This window comes from Mesoplodon densirostris, chromosome 18 (assembly GCF_025265405.1).
Source record: "Mesoplodon densirostris isolate mMesDen1 chromosome 18, mMesDen1 primary haplotype, whole genome shotgun sequence".
In the NCBI taxonomy this organism is placed as follows: Eukaryota; Metazoa; Chordata; class Mammalia; order Artiodactyla; family Ziphiidae; genus Mesoplodon; species Mesoplodon densirostris.
The window spans coordinates 26,210,030-26,234,169 of record NC_082678.1 but is presented as its reverse complement, the minus strand read 5'-3'; the positions used below and the strand labels follow the sequence as shown (position 1 = coordinate 26,234,169).

The 24,140-nt window shown below is 39.4% G+C and overlaps 1 pseudogene; it reads left to right on the top strand.

Moving 5' to 3' along the window:
* The window catches only part of LOC132479139 (leucine-rich repeat-containing protein 37A3-like), a 43,333-nt pseudogene extending 20,070 nt beyond the window's left edge, over nt 1-23,263 (top strand).
* Nucleotides 23,264-24,140: the final 877 nt, after the last annotated feature.

The window sequence follows — 24,140 nt, the reverse complement described above, 5'->3', positions numbered from 1 at the left end:
AAAAGGAACTTCACTCCCAGGAGATCCCTATGGAATTGGATCCATGATAACAAGCTATTGGACTATTTTGACAAGTGAAGTTTATAAGAAGGCCAGAGTTGACATGATAGTAAATTTTCTTCAACTCAAGAAAGTATGCTGATTTGAGGTCCTCACCAGTCACTCTCATTCTACCGTTGATTTCTTTCCTTCTTGGCTGAAGTGATGAGAGATATAGGATCTCCATACTCAAGGAGCTATCAGTCACCCTGGGAGGGCTAAAAGGACATGCCTAAAAGACAAAAGTGTGATCTCGTCAATTCCTCAGGTTTACTTAGCAGCTTTCTTCTCCGGTGTATTAGGAATTGTGTAGATAGGTTCCATTAAAACACTGCAAGTAAAATCTTGCAGCAGGCTACCCTCAAATAGTTATAGTAGCCTATTCCTGGAGCTAGCCTGTTTACCTTTTGTTCAGTTACCTAGTGGTTTATTACTTTTCCCAGCAGGCAGTTGCTAACATTAAAAGAGTGATTTTAATAGGCTGACAGTCTTGATTCTACCCTACCACTCCACATTACTTTAGTTATCTTTTCTCCTGTAATGGCAGCCCTCCATTCCAGCCAAAGCAGCTCCTCACTATACGCTAGTTACACCATACCCATTCCTACTTTTGTCTGTGCCTTTGTCCATCGAAAATTCCTTTATTTTGCTTTGCCTGTGGAACTCCTATGAATCTCTGAAAAGCCAACTCAAGTTCAGATATCTTTCTCTGTAAAGCCTTCCCTGAATACTCCAGCCCTCCTGATCCTAGTCCTGTGAGGTTTGTCACCAATTCTGAGGGGCCATAGCAAAGCAATCCCCTCCCCTCAGAACTCACAAAAGTGGTAAGCAGTTTTTTGAAAGGCAGCCCCCCAGGAGAGAACCACCAAGGTTAGCACATCATGGAGCTGAGCAGAGATGTGTAAGGACCAATGGCTTCCTGGCCTATCACACTTGAATCAAACCTGACATGATGTACTAACTTCTAAAGAGAAATGTGTCTATCTGCAGGAGGGTTGGTCACTAGTGAAAGCATAGAAAAGGTGAGGAGAGACCAACATGGGCAGTGCCCATCCTCACATTGCCCAAGAGTAGAGATGGCACCTTAGGCAGCATAACTGCAGAGTCAGGCCCACTAGCCAGGCTGCCTGTTGAGGAGATGGATGGATCCAGTTACCTCAGGCCTTCCCATTAAATTCTGGACTCAGCTGATTCCTTTTCTAATTCTGTTGTCACCAAGTAGCCTTCGATTCTGTGATTGTGCTTCAGTGTGCCACGGAGGCCTGTCCCCACAGAAGGTAATTCTCTGCTTGTGTAGACACAGATGCCCTGTGTGTAGAACAGATGTATTTCTCATTGTCAAGTAATAATTTGGCATTCTGATGTTTGATCAATCCTGTGATATTGCTCAAGTGAGACTGCCACAACAGGAAGACGTGAGTTCTCGCTTGGTGAGGAAGAGTATGATTTCTGAGCCTAGGAGGCTGGGGACTAGCTTGCTAGTCATTGGCCATTGCCCAGACTGTACCCTCTACATCTCAGGTGGCATATGGCCTTTGGCATTTTTAGAATTTCTGTAAAGTCCCCTTTTTCTTGTTTTCAACTTCTTGCATTTGTTTTGTTTTGTTTTGTTTTGTTTGGGCCTGTGTGATCTTAGTTCCCCAAGTAGGGATTGGACCTGTACCCTCGGCAGTGAAAGCGAGGAGTCCTAACCGTTATTTCCTGTCCCCACATATACGATAAGCTTTTGGAGGACAGGGGCCACGCAGTGTCCTTCCTATGGTAGACAATAATGGTGTTCAACGGAAGAGAGATGAGGCGTTATGTCGATTCCACAGTGAGGAATAATTCAACCGAATATTTATTTGAAGTAGGATAGAGTCCAGCAATAGGCCCCTGTGTTCTTAAGACTTTTGAAATGTCATGTTTTAATATTGCAGTCAGCGGAAGAAAATGAATAAATGGTGATAGAATAGCTGCCTAAGTATTTGGGGGGTAAATAGCAGATCCCCATGTTTCATCTTAAATAAACATATATCCGTAAATGTGAAAAAAGACCACATAAAGGTATTAGAAGAAAATAAAAGCAATATTTCTATAATCTTCTGGTGGGAAAGAGCCTTCAGAGCCTGATGCCACAAGCAGAGCCTTTGATATATTCCACCATCTTGTCTGTGACACCAGCTTAGCACTGATTCATGCCAAGCGTAAGATGAAGAGTTTTCCATATATTGTCTGATTTAAAGCCCACAGTCCTGTGAGGATGATATTACTATCCCTCCCTCATAGATGAAGGAGATCAGTGTAAGGCCCCAGCGGCCAAACCCAAAGCAGAAGGCAGTTTCACCCGACTGCAAAGCTGGTGCTCCCTACTGCACTCTTTTGTCTTGTCTCCTTAGAGACAAAAACACTGGAAATATTCGAAACACTGAAATTCAATGAAAGCCAGTATTTCTTTACCATAAAGAGTTTTTGTTTGTTTGTTTCGAAGTGGTGGGGTTTGGCCATGCTGTGCAGCTTGCAGGATCTTAGTCCCTTGACAAGGGATTGAACCTCGGGCCACAGCAGTGAAAGAGCCACGCCCTAACCAGTGGACCACCAGGGAACTCCCAAGAGTTTTATAAGTCAACAAGAAGCAGACAAACAGTCCAGGGGAAAAGGGGGCAAGGGCTGTGAAGAGTAGGAGGTGTGTTGACAGTCTGCCACCATATCTGCCTGTCGTCTCCTCATGGCTCACGTGGGGTGGGTTTTGTTAGCCAGGCCTTTGTCACCTCGTGACGTAAAAACCATCTCTAATATTTTCTTCAAGTACTTTTATAATCTGTCCAGAATTTGTTGTATTTGTTTGTTCGTGTGGTTGAGGTAGGGGATCTAACTTTTTCCCCCTACATGAAGATCTGATTCTTTTCAAATCTTTCACTGAATGGTTTATTCCTTCTTCCCTGGTCTAATATGCTATCTTCATCTGGATGCTGTTCTGTGATCCAGTTATCTTGTCCTGTACCAGTACTGATATCACACTGCTTACTTCCAGTTGCTCTATAACATATTTTATATCTGGTAGGGCAAGGTCCTACTCTTTGACCTTCTTTTGCATACATCTCATAACGATTCTTACATATATTCTCTACCAAATGTCAGCTGGCCAGGTTTTATTTAAAAATTATTTTGGCTATAAAATGGATTGCATTGAATTTTTAGTTTCATTTGAAGAGAATTGACCTCTTTACAACATTCTAGGAGGATGGTATCTCATGCCATGTAAGTACTTCTTAACGTCCTTCAAAAAAGTTTTAATATTTTCATCACATAGGTCTTACAAATTTGTGGCTAAATTTATTCCTAGGTGCTTTACGCATTTTTATTGATATAGTAAACGGGAGGTTCCTTCTGTTTTTTAGTTAGTTAGTTGTGTTATATGGGAAAGCTATTGAGGCTAATATGTTGATCTCTTGATTTTGTATGGAGCCATCTTACTCATGTTACTTCCAATAAAATTTCAGTTGATTCTTTTGGTCTTTTTGGGTCCCTTGTTTCATATGCAGATATGTTTGTCTCTTCTTTCCAATACTTCGTTTTTCTTATCGTACTGATTAAGACCTCCTCCACAATGCTCAATAGTAGCAGTAACGATTGGGCATCCTACTCTTGTTCTTGACTTTAGAACAATGCTTAGGTTTCTGCCAGATACTTTTATTTTCTTTTCCTACTTCTGAGAGTTTTTATTAGGAATTATCTGTTGAACGTTATCTAAAACAGTCAATAAAATATATCGCCAGCTGCATGCAAGACCCTAAGTTAGGTACTGTGGAAGAGTCAAAGGATTCTTAAACAGGGTAGAATTCCTTTCCTTGAAAGAGTTATCATCTTACTGGATAGATAAGATTTAAAGTCAAAAGGAATGAATAAGGATTTGGAAATAGTTGTAATGGATAATCATGATCCTGTTTTCTTTCAAAACAGATTTCTTCTCCTAGAATTGCAAAAGAGGAAGATAGAAAAAGAAGCAGAAGGTAAATATTGGTCTTTGAAAGCAGAATTTTACAACTAGAGGAGAACTTAGAACTCATCTCTTTCAGTTTCCTCAGCAAAGGCAGGAAGAACGCTTGATTACCCTAATGGTTTACCCTAGTTTATTTCTCAGCAGAATTAGCTCCGCAGCCCAAGCTGAGTTAGAACAGGACTGGCACACATTCATCTGCTCTCACTAGTCCTTTAAGGAAAGAGGGTGGACGGGGAGAGGTTTTGGTTGTACCTGTTCCTGCTGGGCGGATGCCTGGCTCCCAGGCATCAGGCCAGGCCAGAGGCCTTCTAGGAGGCTCTGGGGTAGGGAGGGCCACATGGTTGGGGATTTAGGGGCTGGCCTCACTCAAAGCTGACAAAAGGTAGAACATATGAGTCCCTTCTGGAAAGTGGCAAGAAAACTTCCCTTCTCATCCTACTGTTTTTCAGGCCCCTACTCTCTATTCCCTTTATCCAAACCTCATAGAATTTTAACCGGGAGAAACTTTAGACAGTAGTTTGTCTCTTCCTTTTGTAATAAGGAACTGGAGAAAGAGAAAGGGAAACTACCTTGCCCCATGGTCATACTGCTGGTGATTACCAAGAAGAAGATGGTCCCTTTCCACTGAGGACTTCTCCACTGATCACACACTGTGCTTGGGCTGTGAGCTACGTTTTAGGTCACAGTTGAGTAGACACATACTATATGGACATAAGTAGTTTCTGAAACAAACTTATTGTGCACTGTGATTTTTTTCTCTTCTATTTGTATTCAAAAAGAGTATTTTGTGCTTCCCTGCTGGTCGTGGCCTTTAAACGGATTCCACAATTCACTGACACCTGAGTGACAGCCTGCAGAGTGAAAGTCCGAGAGCTATAGATGACTTTGCTCGTTGGGTTCAGGTGTTTACTTGGTGTGATTCAACGTATAGGATAGAGCAGCCAGGAAAATAAAATCACCTTCTCCCCACACCCACACCCGCAGCAAATGCTGCATGTGCGACTAAGTCCGAAGCGGACTGGTGTGAAGCGCGTCTAAGGGAGTAACGAGTTTCTGCCCAGTGCCGTTGTGCAAGTGTTTTCACTGCACGAGGGCAGTTGGCCAAGGGCAAAGAAAGGTGAACGGGGCTGAAAATCCTGCCTATGCTCCATGCTAAGCCACATACAAATGTCTCTCCAGAGACACTTGGGGTCCATTTTGGACAGACACAGAGAACTTCTGGAAGGCCAGCATGCATGCAATGATTTTCATGATCCCGGGTCTGTGGTGATTTTGCTCATTGTGATTATGGACTGAGGTCCCCATTTAGTCCTAATGAAAGCAGAGATAACACATTGTGAGAGAGATGAAAAGTGACATGCAGCACTAACAGTGTGTGTTTTCCTCCAAGGGGCTTTTTTGGATTTCTGCTGCGTAAGAGAAGCTCAGGGGAAAGTGAGAGTCAGGTAGATGTGAGGAGGATAAAGTACTGTGGCCAGAGAAAGCAGGGGAGATGCAGAATTAATATTTCCCTTTCTGTGTTCTAGGAGGGCTTTTTCGGGAGAAGGCGGCCACTTTGGCTTAGGGGTATGTATAGGCCTCTCAGCGCCACACGCAAGGAACACATGACCCAAAAGCTACACGACAGGGAGTCTTCTGCTGAGGATGAGATATTTCTGCATCCCAGCAGGAGGCCCAAACTCGTCATCCAGAGCTCACTGAGGAGGCTGAATCTTTACTTCATCAAGAGGCCCCTGCTCAGCATCCACAGACCCCTGAGGACGTTGAATCTTTTTCACCCCAGGCAGAGGCCCAGGCTCAGCATGCAGAGCCCACTGTGGAGGTAGAACCACCTCCACTTCCGCAGGAGGCTCCATCTCAGCCTTCAGAGGCCCCTGAGGAACTAGAAACTTCAAGTCCTCAGGAGGCCCTCGCCCGGCCTTTGGAGACACTTAAGGAGGTTGTAGTTTGACCATGTGTTCATCATGGGGTAAATGAAGCTCAGCAGTCACACTTGTACAAGGTCACTGTTAAATCTCTGGCTCTGGCACTTCCCATAAATCCACAGGTCACTAAAGAGGTTGAACCTTCTCCAGTCCAGCAGAAGACCCCACCTCAGCCTCCAGAGCTCCTTAAGGAAGTTGTAGCTCAGTCTCCATTGTATCCCGAGGTGACAGTTCCAGCACAGAGCAGGATCATGCTGAGCATCCAACATCCCCCAGGATCAAGAGCAGTGGTTCTCAACCAGGGTGAGTTTGCACACAGGTGACACTTGGTAGTGTCTGGCGACAGTTTTGCTTGTCAGAACTGTATACGCTACTGGCATCTAGTGGACAGAGACCAGAGATGCTACTAAACATCCAACAGTGTACAGGGGAGCCTCCCACAGCAAAGAATTATCCAGCCCAAACTGTCAATAGTGCTGCCTAGCTAGAGAAATAAAGATCACTTAACACAAGTATTTAATGAGCATTTAGTATTTTGTATCTAATGCACCACATATATAATCATGAAAGTATAAATCATAATATCTCCCACAGTGAGATTTCTTTAGTGTATGGAGGGAGTAGTGATGTTACGTTTCATCATATATAAATGAGAATTATTGCCAATGGATAAATGTTCTGAAAGAATATCTGTTTTTCTAATTCTTTTGCTCGTGTCTTTTTTTGTAGAAATCTTGGTTGCAATTTACTCACAGAACTGAGCTTTGGAACGTTTCAGGCCTGGCATGGAATGCAGTTTTTACACAAGTTGTAAGTGAAATAGAAGATGAATACATGTAAACAACTGTGTGTAAAAGCAATCATGCAGTTATTGGTTAGCTGGGTGTAAGTAAGCCCAGTATGAATTCTGGAAAGTATGTCTTGAGAGCCATTTATTTTTTTTTTTCAAATGAGGAAACTAAGGTACAAAGAGGCCAAGAGACTTGTTTAACTCATATATATGAAAGGCTCTGCTTTCCATAGTACTGATCTTTGGCATGGTCAATTAAAGGCACCAAACAAAAACACTCAGATTAGCATTGTCATGGAATCCCACGGATGCCTCTCCAATATGAGAATGGTCCAGGAAGTTCCACTTTTGAATTTCACTTTGATTCCTTTTCATGTGCAAAGTTCCTAACTGCTTAAAATGTATGCAACACAGAGCTGCAGAGAACTAAGTTGAGCAGGGTGTGGTTCAGTGGGTGTGGGTGCTTCCCCAACCATCATTAGCTCTTTTAAATGGTAAAGCAGAAAGAATTCCTGAACACCCACCACAGGGCTCTCCCCAGCCACCCAGAACATTATTTTTCAAAAAAGCATATATTGCTGAAGTGAATTATCGGTGGCCAATAGGAACCTTTGAGGTATGGAAAAAGACGTTGTTTGTGTTCAGCTGTAGTGTGAAAAATATAAAGAAAAGACTTTGCTGTGGCCTAATTCAATATGTTTTCTTTGCTGACTACTCTTCAATAAGAAGTGTGGGTTTTCCACCCCTTCAGCTCAAAACTTCTCTGATTTCTCATGGCACAAGGAAATGATAGTGGGTACGTTCAATGGCCCGAAGGCGATTTTAGACTCAAGGGAAAGAGCTCTTCTACACCTGGCTTTGGAAAAGACTCTCTTACCTGTCTTGTGGTTCAGAAATCCAGCTTCACACAGTTCCCACATTTTGGCTTAATGAAGGTGTTGAGGCTGTGTCTGGAGCTGGGTTAACAATTCCTGCAGATGCCTATCTTTAGCGGCCTCCTGCCTTTCCCTTGTTGGTTTGCTGACGCCTACCTTGGGGAGAGAGCACCGAGGGTCGGTTTTTCTTCTGTTAGCACACCGGAGAGCAGGCTCGTGAGGTCCCTTCACCAGGAGGTTTTAGTAGCGTCAGTACAACGTCTGAAACTCACCACCTTTCCTAAACATCCCAGAACACCAAGAGTTCCTTATAAGAATCAGAGTTTCACTATAGTTATGTAGGCAACACAGGACAATACATTGTGGAAATAAATAAATAAATCACAGTTTAAAAATTAATGAATTCATTCCAAAACATTCACTGAGTGCCTTGCCCACTGTCTGTGAACACTCTACTAAGTGCTGGGGATACAAAGACGCATAGGGCAGGGACTTTGTCCCCAAGAAGCTTTCATACTGGAAGGAGAAATATGGATGTTGATGGGAAAACATATATGAGAGCCATTCTAGCATCTATGCAGCAGGGTAACAAGGTGAGGGAGGGGGGTGATGAAGTAGAAAACGGGTGGTAGGTTAGAAAAGATTTGTAATGGAAGAGGCACCAACTTGTTCCTTTGGAATTTGTGCTCCTCTTAAATGACAGAAAAAGGTAGTGAAAGAATCAGAACTATCTGGTGTTGTAAATAAATTAGTACTGTACTCCGAAGACTCATTCACAGTTACTTTCAAAAGACTGTCACAGTATAGTAAGTCTTTGTTTTGGACTAAGTCTTTCTAATAGACAAAGCTAAGTTGCTTTAGGAAACATTTGCCATGGTGAGATACAAACTTTATTGCATCTCTTACCAAAGGCAAGCCACCAAGGGAAGATGCCACCCTCGAGTTAAATCATTTTACTACCTATAATGACATATTACTGGGGTGTTTATAAGTTGCTTGCATTAAATAAGTTTGGAAAAGGGCCCCAGCTGAGGTGGATTTATCCTGAATTCAATGAACCTTAGGCTTCAGGGCTCCTCACTTGCATAGGTCCCTTCCAAGGTCTTGAGAGGGGTCCTAGCGATTTTTCTATTTATAACTTTGCCTGTTTTTATTAGCTAGGATTTCCCAAAGTAGATGAGGTTCAGGCCCCACAAATCCTTGATTCATCACCGGGTGTCAGGTAATTATAAGTCAGTAGGTTTCTTGAATGAAGCCTCTATGTTATTGAGAAATATCAGGTGAAGTGGTTAGCAGTGTGGTAGTCTATTTTAAATCCGAAATCTACCTCAAAGATGAGCCAGGAGCTTATTAATAAAGTACCACTTTTTGAATGGTGGTAGTCATCATATCTCTTTCAGATAAAATCAGGAATGAAATATACTATGGAAAACCGGCAGTGGTTGATAATCCTAAATGTTAAGTATGCTTTTTTTCTCTGACTGTAAAGTGTTTCTCCTTCATTCACCTATGCAGGTCCAGACTGATGGCTTATGTTTAAAAATTCTTTTAGTCACTTCATTGGATCTAACAATACAAGCTCCATGATTTTAGAAACTGAAGGACTCTACAATGTAGAAAGGCTATATAACTTAAGCAGACAGAGCACATTCACATGCTGGCTTGTCCGTGGTACATCAATATTGTACCAAGAACATAAGCACGAAGAGAGAATAAGAGGAAAATCAAAGCCTTATCCCTATTGAATTATTTACCCCATTGTTGAGAATATCAGTGCGGGAGGTGTGTCCACACTATGAAGGCAAATTGAGCTGCGGTCACAGAGCCGCCCTAATGCTCCCCCAGTCAGCTAGCATTGGTTTCCTTTACATAGCTATGTACACACAAAAGCTTACACACTTGAGGGTGTTGTCCTCACTTTTTGCTATGTACTAGAATCCTGGCAGCTTCTCAGATTTAGAAAGGCATAAACACTAAAAGCAAAAATAACTTGGGTCTGCCCTTTGGGGTGATTCAGGGTGGCTGTTTTATTTGTAATAGTTCAAAATTTTGAGATTGTCACACCTAGCAACTACTATACTTTTCTTCTCCCCACTGCATCTTATTCTTCCCACCTGTAGTATTTTCTCCCATTCTATATGTTTATTCACTTTCTTGATAGTGTCCTTTGAAGCGCAAACTTTTTAGTTTTTATAAAATCCAATTCATCTATTTTTCCTTTGGTTGTTTGTGCTTCTGGTATCATATCTAAGAAACTGTTGTCTAAAGCAAGGTCATAAAGATTTACTCCTGTGTTTTCTTCTAAGAGTTTTATAGCCTTAGCTCTTACGTTTGGATATTTGATCCATTTGGAGTTAATTTTCATATACGGTGTGAAGCTTCATTATTTTGTGTGTGGATGTACAGTTGTCCCAGCATCATTTGAAAAGACTGTTCTTTCCACGTTGAATTGTTTTGGCACCCTTGTTGAAAATCAATAGACCATAAATATGAGGGTTTATTGCTATATTGTCAATTCTGTTCCATTGATTTACATGTCTGTTCTTATTCCAGTACCACACTGTGATTGCAGTAGCTTTGAACTGAGTTTGGAAACCAGGATGTGTGAGTCCTCCCACTTTGTTCTTTACCGACATTGTTTTGGTTATTCTGTTTCCTCGAATTGCCATAGGAACTTTAGAAACAGCTTGGCAATTTCTGGAAAGAAGTCAGCTGGGATTTTGATAGGAATTGCAATGGAACCATAGGTCGATTTGGGAAGTAGTGAAATTTTCATAAGATTATCTTCCAGTCCATGAATCCAGCAGGTCTTTATACTTATTTAGATCTTCTTCAATTTCTTTCAACAGTTTTGTACTTTTCAGTGTGAATCTTGCACTTACTTGGTAAAATTTTCCCCTAAGTATTATATTTGTTTTGATGCTGTTCCACATGGAATTGTTTTCTAAATTCCATTTTTCGATTACTCATTGCTGGTGTGTAGAAATGATATTGATCTTATATCCTACAACCTTGCTGAACTCATTTATTAATGCTAACAGTTATTCTCCTAGATGCCCAGGAATATGTCTTGTGGTCTTCCAGTTTCCCAGGAATACATTGGAATATTTCAAAGTGTCTGTGCACATCTCATTCCTCAGCTTTTCTTTTAAAGCTTTGCGGTTGGGTTGTTTTTTGCCCCAAACTGTTATCCATTGCTTCATGCCACCGCCATGTTAAAATATTTGCTTGAAAATGTTTTCCAGAAATGCCACCTGAGCAGAGGCTTTTCTCACTAGACAGCCCTCAGTCAGGTCAAAGGCAAGCCTTTCAAGTGAGGTCTTCCAGGGGACCACCAGACATGTAAAACAATGACAGTTCTTTGGGAATGAGGCTTTGAAGGACCTCTCAGTCCATGCTGCTCGTTCTGGTACCAGGGATGTGGGCTGTTTTTCAAGGCTACCACTGGCATGGAGACCAAAGGTCGAGGGCAAGTTAAAGCAACACAGATCTCATTGTTCTTACAGAAATTAATTTGTTTTCCTGGAATAAATTGCTCCCCCATTTACTGCCAGCATGTTGGTTAAATGTCCAGAGTTCAGAAGAAGTTGATTCTGACCATTTTTGCCAGTTTTGTTGTTGTTGTTATTGTTGCTTCCATGCAGGGATGAATTTTCAGATGTCCTTCCTCCATCATTTTTACTGATTTTCCTGCAACTTTTTAAAAAAAATCTATAAAGTCTCAATGGCCATAGGCTAATTAAATATTTATCACAAGAGATGATTAAGGAAAAAATAAATAAAAAGAGAAATAAATAAATAAATAAATAAAAAGAGAAAATATAATTCTCATAGAGGCTTTCCCAGATGGGTAGATGAAGTTTGAAAAGGTATTTCTATATTTAGTGCTGTCAAAATTAAGGTTAAAGTAACAGATGTTTCAAAAAAAAACAACCCTTTTTTTTTCATTCAGGTTAAACACAGGCTTTAGAGTCAGAACTGAGTTCAAATTCCAGCTCTGCTTCTTACGAGCTTGATGACTTAAGACAAGTTATGTAACTCCTCTGTGCCTCAGTTTCCTCATTTGTACAATTGTGTAATATATATATCACATAAGGTTACTGTGAGGATGAAATGTTAAATGCTGATCACATATGCATGGCAACCCAAAAGATATTAGTTTTGATAATTATCTTTATAATATTCTGCAAAAGTACACTAATAATTCTTGAGTAGAGTTAACCTTAAGTCAGCTATTCTCTTCTTTCTTCCTGTTTCTTTTCTGTTTTTTTTTTCCCCCTTATTTGTTTTAAAGAACTAAGGGGAAAAAAAAGGAAGAAAGAAAGAACTATGAAGAAAATCTATTCCAACATTTTGGAATAAAATTTTGTTCCCCAAAATTAATTTGTTTATTTTATTGATATATAAACAAAATGTTATTTATTTATTCAGCAAACATTTATTAAATGCCTAGTAAATACTAGGCACTATGTCAGGCACAGGAATAATAATGACAATAAAGTGTGGTCCCTGCTCTCAAGTTGCTGACAATCTAGGAGAGTGACAAATAAACAGTTGATTACATACACAGTAACAAAAGCTATGGCACAAGAATACACACGGGACTATGTGATGGGAGTATGGCTTTCACCAGTTCCTCTTGGATTTCTCTCTTCTTTGGCTCCAGAACCAAGGAATTAGCCTTATTTTTCTCTTTAGCTGGGTAGTTTAAATCATGAAATTTTTCAAAATTTGTAGAGATGAAAGAAAAACACCTTGAATTATGGAGGACACTAGAAATAGTACTTTTTTTACAGAGCAAGGGCTTCCTACCAGCATAGTCACTTCGAGGGTTTTTAACGTGAAAAGTACTTTGGCATATTTTTTCTTTGCTAGCCACTTTTTTTCTATTTTATTGTTTGTTTGTTTGTTTCTCTTCTCCACTTTGTCATCTAGAGACCTGGGTAGTTCCCAGTGAAAGAGTGTTTTACAGATTCTAAGGGTGATATATAGGTAAAGACATAAAATGATATTTTTAACCTTCAAGTTCCATACCAAAAAAAATGAATATAAACTTTCATGGAAGTAATTGAAAATGCAGATAATTTTAATTCCATTCCATTTTTCAGAATTCTCAATCGTAATCCTTTGCCAACAGTTGAAGATTCTTGTCTTTTTAAAGTGCCAGCATTAAACTCTTTGTAAGTATTGTAAGAGTTTCATGGCTCATGAGATAATTTCTGCTCCTTTTTACTTTCGTCAAACTTGAGTACTTTGGCTAAACAGTCATAATTTAGATTTTAACTGGGTTATTGAAAATAAGAGTTATTGGCAAAGAAAAGGATTAAGAAAGAATATATATGGGTAAGAGAGCCAGCAGAGGATGAGAACAGTGTTGAAGAACACATATAGATATGGAACATGAAGATGCATATAGGAATAGTATTTATCCAAGAAAGCAAAAAGGAATAAGGGGTACATTATTTTTTTTAAAAAAAAGAGTGATCAAAAGAGGTAGATGCAATTGAAAATGAGAAGTGAGGATCATAGAAAATGATTGTACTGTTCAGCACCAAGGTCATTAATTTGATGATGCAAATTTAAATTTCTTCCAAAAGAGCTCTTTGGAATTATCATCTATGGCAAGTAAGAAGCCAAAGTGGAAGGAATCACATGTTAAGTATCTTCTTCAGTTTAGAAATTTTGTCTTTGGGTTTTATATCATGCATGTTTGGGCTTCTCCTTCAGAGACATGGGAACAGCACAAGTGTCACTTACCGCAATGGAAAGCATCCTCATGCTGACCCTTGAATTGGAAACACTGTAAGTTGATTTTTCTTACATGATTTTCACTCAGTTGTATTTTTAGGTTTGTTTGATTATCTTCTTAAGTCAGGTTTACTTATGTATAATTTTCATTTAACAAAATTCACTCTTTTTAAATATACAGTGTGATGTGTTTTGACAAACGTGTAGTTCTGTAGCCACCACCACATTTGAGGTAAAGAAAACTTCTGCACTCCCAAAAGACCCCCCATGTCCCTCTGTAGTCAATCCATCCTCCTGTCACTACCAGCCCCTGGCAACCACCAATCTGATTTTTGTCCGTATAATGTTGCCTTTTCCAGAATATTTGATAAGTGAAATCATGTGGTGTGTAGCTTTTTGTTTTTGGCTTCTTTCACTTAGCCAGTCTCTTTGGAGATTCATCTGTTTTGTTGCACCTGTCAGTAGCTCGTTCCTTTTGAGCGCTGAGCAGTATTCTAATTGTGTGGATACACAGTTTGTTTACGCATTCATCGTTCGATGCACATTTGAGTTTCTTCTTGTTTTTTGGCTATTATGAACAAAGCCTCTGAAAACACTCACATGTGTGTGTGAACATATGTCTTGTGTGAGCATATGTTTTCATTTCTTTGGGGTAAAATACCTCAGGGTGGGATTGCTTCATCATATGCTAAGTGCCTATTGAACTTTTTAAGAAACTGCTGAACCGTTTTCTAAAGTGCCTGTGCCATGTTGCTTTCCCACAAGCAGTCTATGAGAGTTGCAGATGCTCTACATCTTCACCTGATCCTTATATGTGTTTTTTAAAAACATTTTCGCCTTTCTAGTAGGTGTGTAGATGAATCTCGTGGTTTTTGCCACATTTTGCATTTCTGTAATAGCTGATGATGTTGAGTGTCTATTCATGTGCAAATATCCTTTTAAATGAAGTGTCTGTTCAAATCCATTTTTTAATTGGATATTTATATTGAGAATTAAGAGTGCTTTATATAAAAAGCAACGGAAAAAGTCCTTGCTCTCAGATATGTGTTTAGTAAATATCTTCTCCCAGATTGTGACTTATCTTCATTATATTAAAGTGTCTCTGAAAACTAGAAGTGTTAAATTTTTGATGAACTCTAATTTAGCAATTTTTCTTAATTTTTCATATTTATTTAATTAATTTATTTGGTTGTGCTGGGTCTTAGTTGCAGCAGATGGGCCCCTTAGTTGCGGCTCATGGGCTTCTTAGATCTGGCATGCGAACTCATAGTTGAGGCATGCATGTGGGACCTAGATCCCTGACCAGGGATCGAACCCGGGCCCCCAGCATTGGGAACTTGGAGTCTTAACCACCAGGGAAGTCCCTTAGCAATTTTTCTTAAATGCTTTCTGCTTTTTTGTGTCTTAATCTAAGAAATCTTTCTCTGAGACCCCACTGTCTAACCCCAAATCACAAAGGTTTTCTCCTACGTTTTCTTCCAGACGTTGTATAGCTACATTTAGGTCTCTGATTCATTTTGAGTTAATTTTCATATACGTTGTGAGGGAAGGGTCAAGTTTTATTTTTTTGCGGTTTAAAAAACTATTTCTGTAGGACCCTATTGTGACAGTTTATTACACAACCTACTGCACCTTAAATTGTGCCATCCCCCCTCCAATATGGCAAGCTAATAGAAACTTTCTGTTACGCCAAGGCTAGTTGAGGGGATTGCGTGAGATTAGTATGCGGAAACGGCCCTGCATTTAGCAGTCTGTTCCAACCGTCTTTGTCAGGTCACCTGACAAATGACTGTCTTCACTGTGCCGTCACGCATTGGTCACTGCTCTAGCCTCATCTTCCTCAGTGTCCCACACCATCTGCCACAATTGCGATCCCTCTCTTGTCAGCTAGATGCCCTCCTCTCTGGATATTAAAAACTATTTCCCTGTGTAACGACGATACTGTTAATACACAGTATTGAAGAAATTAAATTCCTACACAATCATATTACCTAATAAAGTGTTGCTATTCAAATTTCCCCAATTGTCTCTCTTATATAATATCATTTCTTTTAACAGCTTTTTGAGGTATAATTGACATGCAATAATCTGTGTTCACACACACACATACATATACACCATGAGGACATCACGAAACTCAAAATGTCCATCACCTCAGAAAGTTTCTTAATGTCTCTTTGTAATTCTTCCTTCCCATCGTTCCTTGCACTTCCCAATCGCCGTGCAACCATTGATCTGCTTTCTGTTTTCATTTTCTAGAATTTTATGTAAATGGAATCATACAGTGTATACTTTTTTCTAACTGGCTTCTAACCCAGCATGATTATTTTAATCTTCATCCATATTGTTGTATATATCAGTAATTCATTTCTGTTTATTGCTGAATAGCATTCCTTTATGTGGATGTACCACCATTTATGTATTGACCATTGATGGACATTTGAGTTGTTTGAGTCTTTGTCTATTACAGATAAAGTTGCTATGAATATTTGTGTACAAGTCTTGTATGGATGTTTACTTCCATTTCTCCTGGGTAAATGCCTGCCTGTAGAATGGCTGCATCATTGGTAAGTGTATGTTTAAGTTTTTAAAAAATACCCATTTTCCATAGTGGTTTGATCATTTTACATCTCTACCAGCAGTGTATGAGAGCTGCATTTTCTTCACGTTGCGGCCAACATTTGCTATGCTCAGTATTTTTAATTTTAGATAGTTTAATAGGTGTGTAGTTGTATCTCACTGTAGCATCCCTAATGATTAATCATGTCAAACATCTTTTCATATGCTTATTTTCCATCTGTATATCTTTGAATCTTTTATCTATATTTTTCTGGAGTTTTGAGAGTTCTTTCTATATTCTGGAAATTAGTCCTTTATCCAATAGGTAAGTTGCTAGGTATTTTCTCCCATTCTGTGACTCATCTTTTCGTTCACTCAGGAGTGTCTTTTGCAGGGCAGAAATTCTTAATTTCGATGGTGTCTAATTTATCTGTTTTTTTCTTTTATGCATTATGCTTTTGGTGTTGTATCTAAAAAATCTTACCAAACTCAAGGTCATAAAATTTTTCACCTGTTTTGTTCTAGACGTTTTATAGTTTTATGTTTTACATTTAGATCTTTGAACCAATTTGAGTTCACTTCTGTATATGGTTTAGATGGAAGTTCTTTTTTTTTTTTCTTTTTGCACCTGGATATTCAGTTGTTCCAGCATCATTTGTTGAAAAGACTATCATTTCTCCACTGAAATGTCTTTGAACCTGAAAGTCAGTTCTCCACATCTCTCTACTTCAGAACTTTGTATTCTGTTCCTTTGGTCTTTTTGTCTATCTTTACACTACTATCACAATGTCTTGAAGGTGTAGCTTCATAATCCTTGAAATCAGTTACTGTTAGTTCTTCAACTTTGTTCTTTCTCAAAGTTGTTTCAGTTATTCTAAATTTTATTTCCATATGAATTTTAGAATTAGCTTGTCAATGTCTATAGAAAAGCCTACTGGGGTTTTGATGTATAAATCGATTTGGGGAGAATTGATGTCTCAACAATATTGAATCTTCTGATCCATGAATACTTTATATCTCTCCATTTATTTAGGTCTTTCTTAATTTCCCCCGGCAATATTTTACAGTTTTCAGTGTGCAAGACTTTTATCAGATTTATGCTAAGTATTTTATATGTTGGATACTTTTATAAGTAGCATTTTAAAACTTTGATCTCTGATTGTTTGTTGAGACAAATTCATCTTTTTGTATGTTGATCTTGTACCCTGCAAACTTGATAGACTCATTTATTATTTCCAGTAGCATTTTCGTAGCTTCTGTCAGGTTTTCTACATAATCATGTTATCTGCAAATAAAGATAGTTTTACTTCTTCCTTTCCATTCTGAATGTGTCTTTTCTTTTTGTTGCCCTATTGCACTGGCTAGAACCTTCAGTGCAATGTCAAATAGAAGCAATGAGAGCAGATATCCTTGCCTTGTTCCTGATCCTGGTGAGAAAGTACTTTGTCCTTCACCATTAAGTATGATGTTAGGTTTTTTGTAGAAGTCATTTATCAAGTTGAGGAAGTCTCCTTCCATTCCTAGTCTACTGAGGGCTGTTTTTTTTTTCTTTAATCAGGAACGTATGTTAGATGTTTTCATTCTTTTCCTGCATCTATTGCAGTGATTATATGATTTTTCCCTTCTTTTCTTAATTTGTTTATTTATTTTTGGTTGAATTGGGTTTTCATTGTTGTATGTATCCAGTATTCTTAATCTTTTATGTAGATCCATATTCCAATCTGGTGTCAGTTTCCTTCTGCTTAAAAATAGTTCTTTTAACATTTCTTATTGTGAAAGTCTACTAGCAATGAATTCTTTCAGCTTCTGTATGTCTGAGATAGTCTTTATTTTGCTTTTGTTTTGACAGATCTGGGTATAAAATTCTAGCTTGATAGAATTCAATTCACTAATTTAAAGATGTTATTCCACTGAGTTCTCGTTCACGATTTTTCAAGCAAGAATTCTGCTGTCATTGTTATCTTTGTTCCTCTGTATGTAGTGTATAATTTTTTCCTCTGGCTCCTTTTAAATTCTTCTCTTTATTGCTGGTTTTGAGCAATTCGATTATTTTCTGTGCCTTGGTGTAGTTTTGTCCATGTTTCTTCTGCTTAAACTTCATTGATCTTCTTGACTTTGTGGGTTTATAGTGTTTACCAATTTGGACAAATTTTGGCTATTATTTCTTCAAATTTTTATATTTCTCCTCTCCTTCATGGACTCTAAGTACACATGTATTAGGCCACTTGAAGTTGTTGCACAAGTCACTGAGGCTCTATTCATTTTGTTGTTGTTTTGTTACTCCTTTTGTTTCATTTTGGATCGTTTCTGTTGCTATGCCTTAATGTTCACTGACCTTCTGCCGTGTCTAATTAGCCTTTAACCTCCTGCGATATCTTTTTCATTTAGACATTGTTTTTAATCTCTAGAAGCTCAATTTAGGTCTGTTTTACATTTTCCATGCCTGTACTTAACATTTTCAGGGTTTAGTCTGGGTGTTTTAACATATGAAATACAGTTATAATAACTTTTCTTCATGTATAATAACCTTTTAAAAGTTCTTTTCTGCCAATTCTAACATCTGTATAGATTATGGGTTATTGTTGATTGATTGCCTTTTCTCCTCAGTATGGGTCATATTTTCCTACTTCTTTGCATGCTTGCATGCAATTTTTCATATGATCCCAGATATTGTGAGTTTTAGTTTATTGTGTGCTATATATATTTATATTCCTGTAAAATGCCTGGGCTTTGTTTTGGGTGAAATTAGGTTACTCAAAACAATTGTATTCTTTTAGGTCTAGCTTTTAAGGTTCGTTGGGTAGGAGTCCAAGTAGCCTTTAGTCTGGAGCTCATTATTTGCAACTACTGAGACAAGTCCTTTCTGAGTATCATGAGGTTTTCCAGTCTGACTTGTAGGAACAGGTACTATTCCTACAACCCTGTGTGATATCCAGTTGTTCTTCTTATTAATCCTTTCATGTGGTTCTTTTCCTGGCATCAAGTTATTCCTCACACAAATGTATTGACCCATACTTTGTTGAATTCTCAAGAGATCCCTCTGCATATCTCCAGAGTTCTTTGTCTGTGCACTTCTTTTCTCTCTGATACTCTGCTTTGTAAACTCTAGTTACCTTGGTTCTCCCAGACTCTTATGTCCATTTCGTCTGTCAGGGAGCCCACTAGTCTCTGTCTGGACTTCTCTTCCCTGTACCATGACGTGGATACTCTCTCAGAGAAGTAAGGGCAATTATAGGGATCACTTCATTTATTTCCCATCTCCTCGGGAATCACTGAAATGTATTGCCTGAGGTTCAGTTTCTTGAAAACTGTTGTTTCATTATGTTCCATCTGATTTTTTCCTTGTTTCAGGTGGGAGGTTAAGTTGGCCCTTGTACTTCATCTTGGCCAGAAGCCAATAACATTCTTTAAGTCTGTTTTGTTTTGATATAGGATCCAATTAAAGATTAGGCATTGCATGTCATGTCTGTGTTTCCGTTAATCTAGAATTTTTCCCTACTATTTTTTTTGGTCTTTTATGACATTGGCTTTTTTGAAGAGTCTAAGCCAGTTGTCTTGTAAATTGCCCCACAACCTGTATTTGTCTGTTTCGTCATTAGATTCGAAGTAAACATTTTGGGGAAGAATACTATATAGGTGATGTATTCTTCATACTTCATCACTTGAGGTGGCCCATTGCTAAGTTTGATCACTTGGTTAAGGTGGTCTATTCCATATCTCTCCATTGTAAAGTTATTTTTCCCCTTGGTAATTGATAAATAATATGTGGGGTGATCCTTGGGATCAGTGAAGATCCTACTTTCAAACAACTCTTCACCCAACTGTGCATCAATGATAATCCTTGTCTGAATCGATTATTACATTGATAGTTGCAAAATAACACTTTCCTAATTCTATCCTTCCTTTTGCATTTATTAGCTGACATTATTCTATAAAGAAGAGCTCCCCCACTTTTCATTTGGAGTATCATTATGAACTCATGTGCTTTTTTTTCAGTTAACTATGTTATACCTTATTATAATGATAATGTTATTCTTTGGAATGTTCCTTTTGTCCAGATTTGGTCAATGCGATCTCTGTTATTGTTTAGCCACATGATGCTTTTTTATTACTAGAATAATTTCTAATATATTACTCCTCACAAATAGGAACTGAGAAAGTGACTCCAGAATGTGCGGTCTTATTCATACTCTTCTTAGAAGTCTGCCTTCTTCCTGTGTACTCTCAACCCAAAGTGAGGCTTTCGGGTTGGAAGGAGATACTTCTGAATTAAACTACAGTTCAGTGTCACCCAATTCTAATCGCTATTCCCTTTTTTCTAGGCATATCATACCTACTGCCATCCTAATCCTTCTGTTGGGCACCTCTCTCCTCCTCTATATTTATTTCCAACTGTCAAGGGCAGCAATTGGCCAACCGGCCCCTATCCAGTTCTATAGTCCATATGCCCCAAGAACTCCTTTTTGCACTGGTCTGTGGTGGCCTTGGCCTACCTCTTCTACCTACTCAGGTAACTCTTTTACCACGAATTTAATTACCTGTGTTTCCATTTATAGGATCTTACCCAGCCATAGGACCTGCTGCCTCTGCCAATTTAAAAATACTATTGAGGTTGTCTGTGAGACAGTCAAGCTGCGTTGTGACAGTGAACGCCTGAGGGACGTCACACGTTGTGGTGAGTCTCAATTGCGGGATAATACATTTTTAATTTTTAAGTTAATTTGTTATTTTTAATCAAGGATGATACATTTTAAAACTAATGATGTAATTACATTATTTTAATACATTCATTTAGAGTTCCAGCTCCCTAAATTTCTAAGAATTACCCCCTTGCTAAAAATCAGATTCTTGGTTACATTATTAAGCTAAGAAGAGCTCAGTTACATTATTAGCTTCATAATGTAACTGATCTGCATATGTAAAGGAACCAGAGAAAGGAATGGAAGGGGGAAGGGAATTCACATTAATGGCCACATATCCTATGCTGCCCTCTCTGCAAATGACAACTTATTCACATAGTACATCACAGTTTGTAAACTGATTTTATATACATTAGGTCTCAAGTACCCTTTGTCTTATAAGACAGGTGTAAATATATTTTTGTTTATTTGGTTTGTTTCTGCAATTTTATAAAGAGTGCAAGTGATGCTGTTTTATGTCCTATCTGGAGCCTGAGAGTTTCTGGTTCCATAACCAGAAGCTGCTACCAAGCCCTTCTAATGCATGGGAGAGCTAGTTATTTCTTTGACTGTCCAGCTCTGAACTTGCTCTGAATCGCAAGTTTTTCTATCCACAAAACACTCAGGGGCTTTCAACGATTTTTCTATATATTAGATTTATGGACACTAACTTGATGACTTCCAAAATGTGCTTTCATGCCCAGGTAGCTTGAATACAGGTCTCTTTCAGTGATCTAGAGCACATCATAAATAATAACACTTTGCCACTTATATAAAGACAATATTGCTGATTTTTCAACACAGTTTTTTTTTTTTTTCCTTTGTCCACCAAGCTGGTGGGATCTTAGTTCCCCCAGCAGGGATTGAACCCGGGCCACAGCAGGGAAAGTGCCGGGTCCTAACCACTAGACCACCTGGGAACTCCCCCAAACATTTTTTTTACTAATTATATTATTCCCTTCTCCCCCAGAAGTGGGCAGAAAAAGCATTTTTAATCTCCTTTTACAGGTGAGGAAAAACAAGATCAGCGGTGTTAAGTGCTATGACCCTAGGGCCCCGATCTCCTGTCCCCAGTTTGGGGCTCTCTGCTAGCCTCTGCTCCTCCTTTCTCATGACCCTTCCCTCCTTCTTTGACCCTCACCAAAAATAATTTTAATCCTTTTGGGAGACAAGCCCAGCTACACACTGGTACACATTACCTTCACACAGTCAGAAGATTTGGATGGTTCCCCAAGTAGAGCTGGAAATATTAGAAGTAAAATGAATTGAAAGCAAAGTAGCCATCTGACAGAAGTTGCTTTTTCCCGTCTACATTTTAGGGCCTCAAGTATTATTCCATTGATTTGTTGAACATTCCACATGGGCATACAATCTGGCAAATCTCTTAACTTATACCCGAGCTCCCTGCCCAAATTTTAGCAAAGAGCCAGGGCGGACATAGTGTTGTTTTCTGTATAGAGGCTTCTGTTACGGGGACTGGGATATATAGAAGCAGGGACTAAGCAAAGGACTCAGTGGGTAGTTGGAGAAGCACATGTCCAGATGACGACCTGTTAGCGGCGGTGGTTGTCGTGGAGATCTGTGATAGCAGCAAGAACACAAGCACACTGAAGAGGTGGAGAGAGGAAGCCTCACACTCCCGTGCCTTTGAGGCAGGACAGGATGGGGTATGTGAATGTGAGGAGTCACAGTAGATCTGCAGAGAGTCCAGCTGATTAGGGGAATATTTGTCTTCCAGCCTTGGCTTTTCTTGAGTACTGGCCCCTGGGAACCAGTGGAGTAATCCTGAATATAGTTCCTATATTTCACGCTACAGAATTTTCTGAGTAGATAGCCCCTTTTTCAAGAGAGACCTTTTTCACATTTTGTTGTTGCCAGTCATAGGCTTAAGTGTGGGTTTCTTTTTCTCCTAAGTGGCACTCAAACTTTGACTGATTCCTAATTTCTTTGGCTGTGGACTGACAAAAGGCTGTCCCATCAGTCTTCAGTGATCAAAAACAGTCCCTTCTCTTTTGACAGATGAAGAAACATCTATAGAGAATGCAGGAGGATCGTTGATGAAGGTTTTACAAGCCCAGAAGGAGAACAACAGCACCGAGCTGACTATTGAGTCAGAGAGGATGTCCTCACCTAACAGTGCTGTCAGCTTGTCAGGCTTCATGAATGAGCAGCTGGACTTTAATAATAAAAGTGATATTATCAGTACACTAAATTACATACTGCCTTATATCTCAGAGGGAAATCTAGGAGATGTGGAATCAACATTATTACCATTCATTCAACTTCTTTTTTCAAATACACAAGATGGACATATGCCGCTGGGCCTTTTGAAAAACAATACAAGGAGCCCTTCTGTTAAACCTGTACCCAACAATTCAACTAAAAAAAACAAATTGAGGGAACTCCATTTTGTGGAAAATTTGTTAGATGCAGAAACTCAAGAAAAAATTGATGAGGTTAAAAAGGAAGAAAAACCTGCCACGTGTACGCGTTCCAACCTTTTAAGTGCCATGTTTACACGCTACATCTTTCAAAAGAAATTAGAAACTGCCCAACCACAGACAGACAGCCTAGCAAAGATTGAGAGTACAGAGGAAAAGCTGGTGAGAGTGAACAAGGTCCTCAAGGGGCATACCGAAAATGCACCTCAAAGCAGTGGGAGATGAGAGCATCAGGAGGAAACAGAATGCCCAGCCATCTGTGGCGAACACTGCCAAAGAATGAAAGCTCAGGAGGCCATCCCCAAGAAAGCTGAAACAGCTCCTCATGGTGCAGAGGCCCAGGAAGCTGGTGGGAAAGTCCTCCGATGCAGAGTCTTCATTCATAAAGGAACACAAGGCCGCAGGCTCCTCTCCCCTCAAACCGTACTTCAAGGGCAGGCCTTGTGCCTCCATCCCGCCAAAATCCCCATCTGAGGTTAAAAGCAAATCAAAAGACTTATCCAACGCTATTCATGTTTTCGAAGATGCAAAGGCAAGAGTTAGAAATATTAAGGACTTCGAGTTAATCTCACATTCTGGAAAAAAAAATACATCTTCCATAAAATTAGGTCTCATCGGGTCCACAGAAAACCCAAAGTTAAAAAGCATCGAGGGGCTTCCCTGGTGGCACAGTGGTTGGGAGTCCGCCTGCCGATGCAGGAGACACGGGTTCGTGTCCTGGTCCGGGAAGATCCCACATGCCGTGGAGCGGCTGGGCCCGTGAGCCATGGCCGCTGAGCCTGTGCCTCCGGAGCCTGTGCTCCGCAACGGGAGAGGCCACAACGGTGAGAGGCCTGTGTACCGCAAAAAGAAACAAAAAGAAAAAAGAAAAAAGGGAGTCGAAAGTTCAGAAAGAAAAGTTCACTTGATAGAGTGATGCTTGCAAGCCCTCCGTTCTCTGTCGTGAGGAGTCTCATAAATTCCCCTCCACGAGAGGCTGTTTCATCTTCAGGAGAAGTGACTTCTCAGGAAAATCCTTTTCCAGAATTATTTTCTCTTTCAGACCCTTCTGCAGAAAACACTACTTCAGAAAACAATACTGCACAAAATGTTTCTGAAGCAA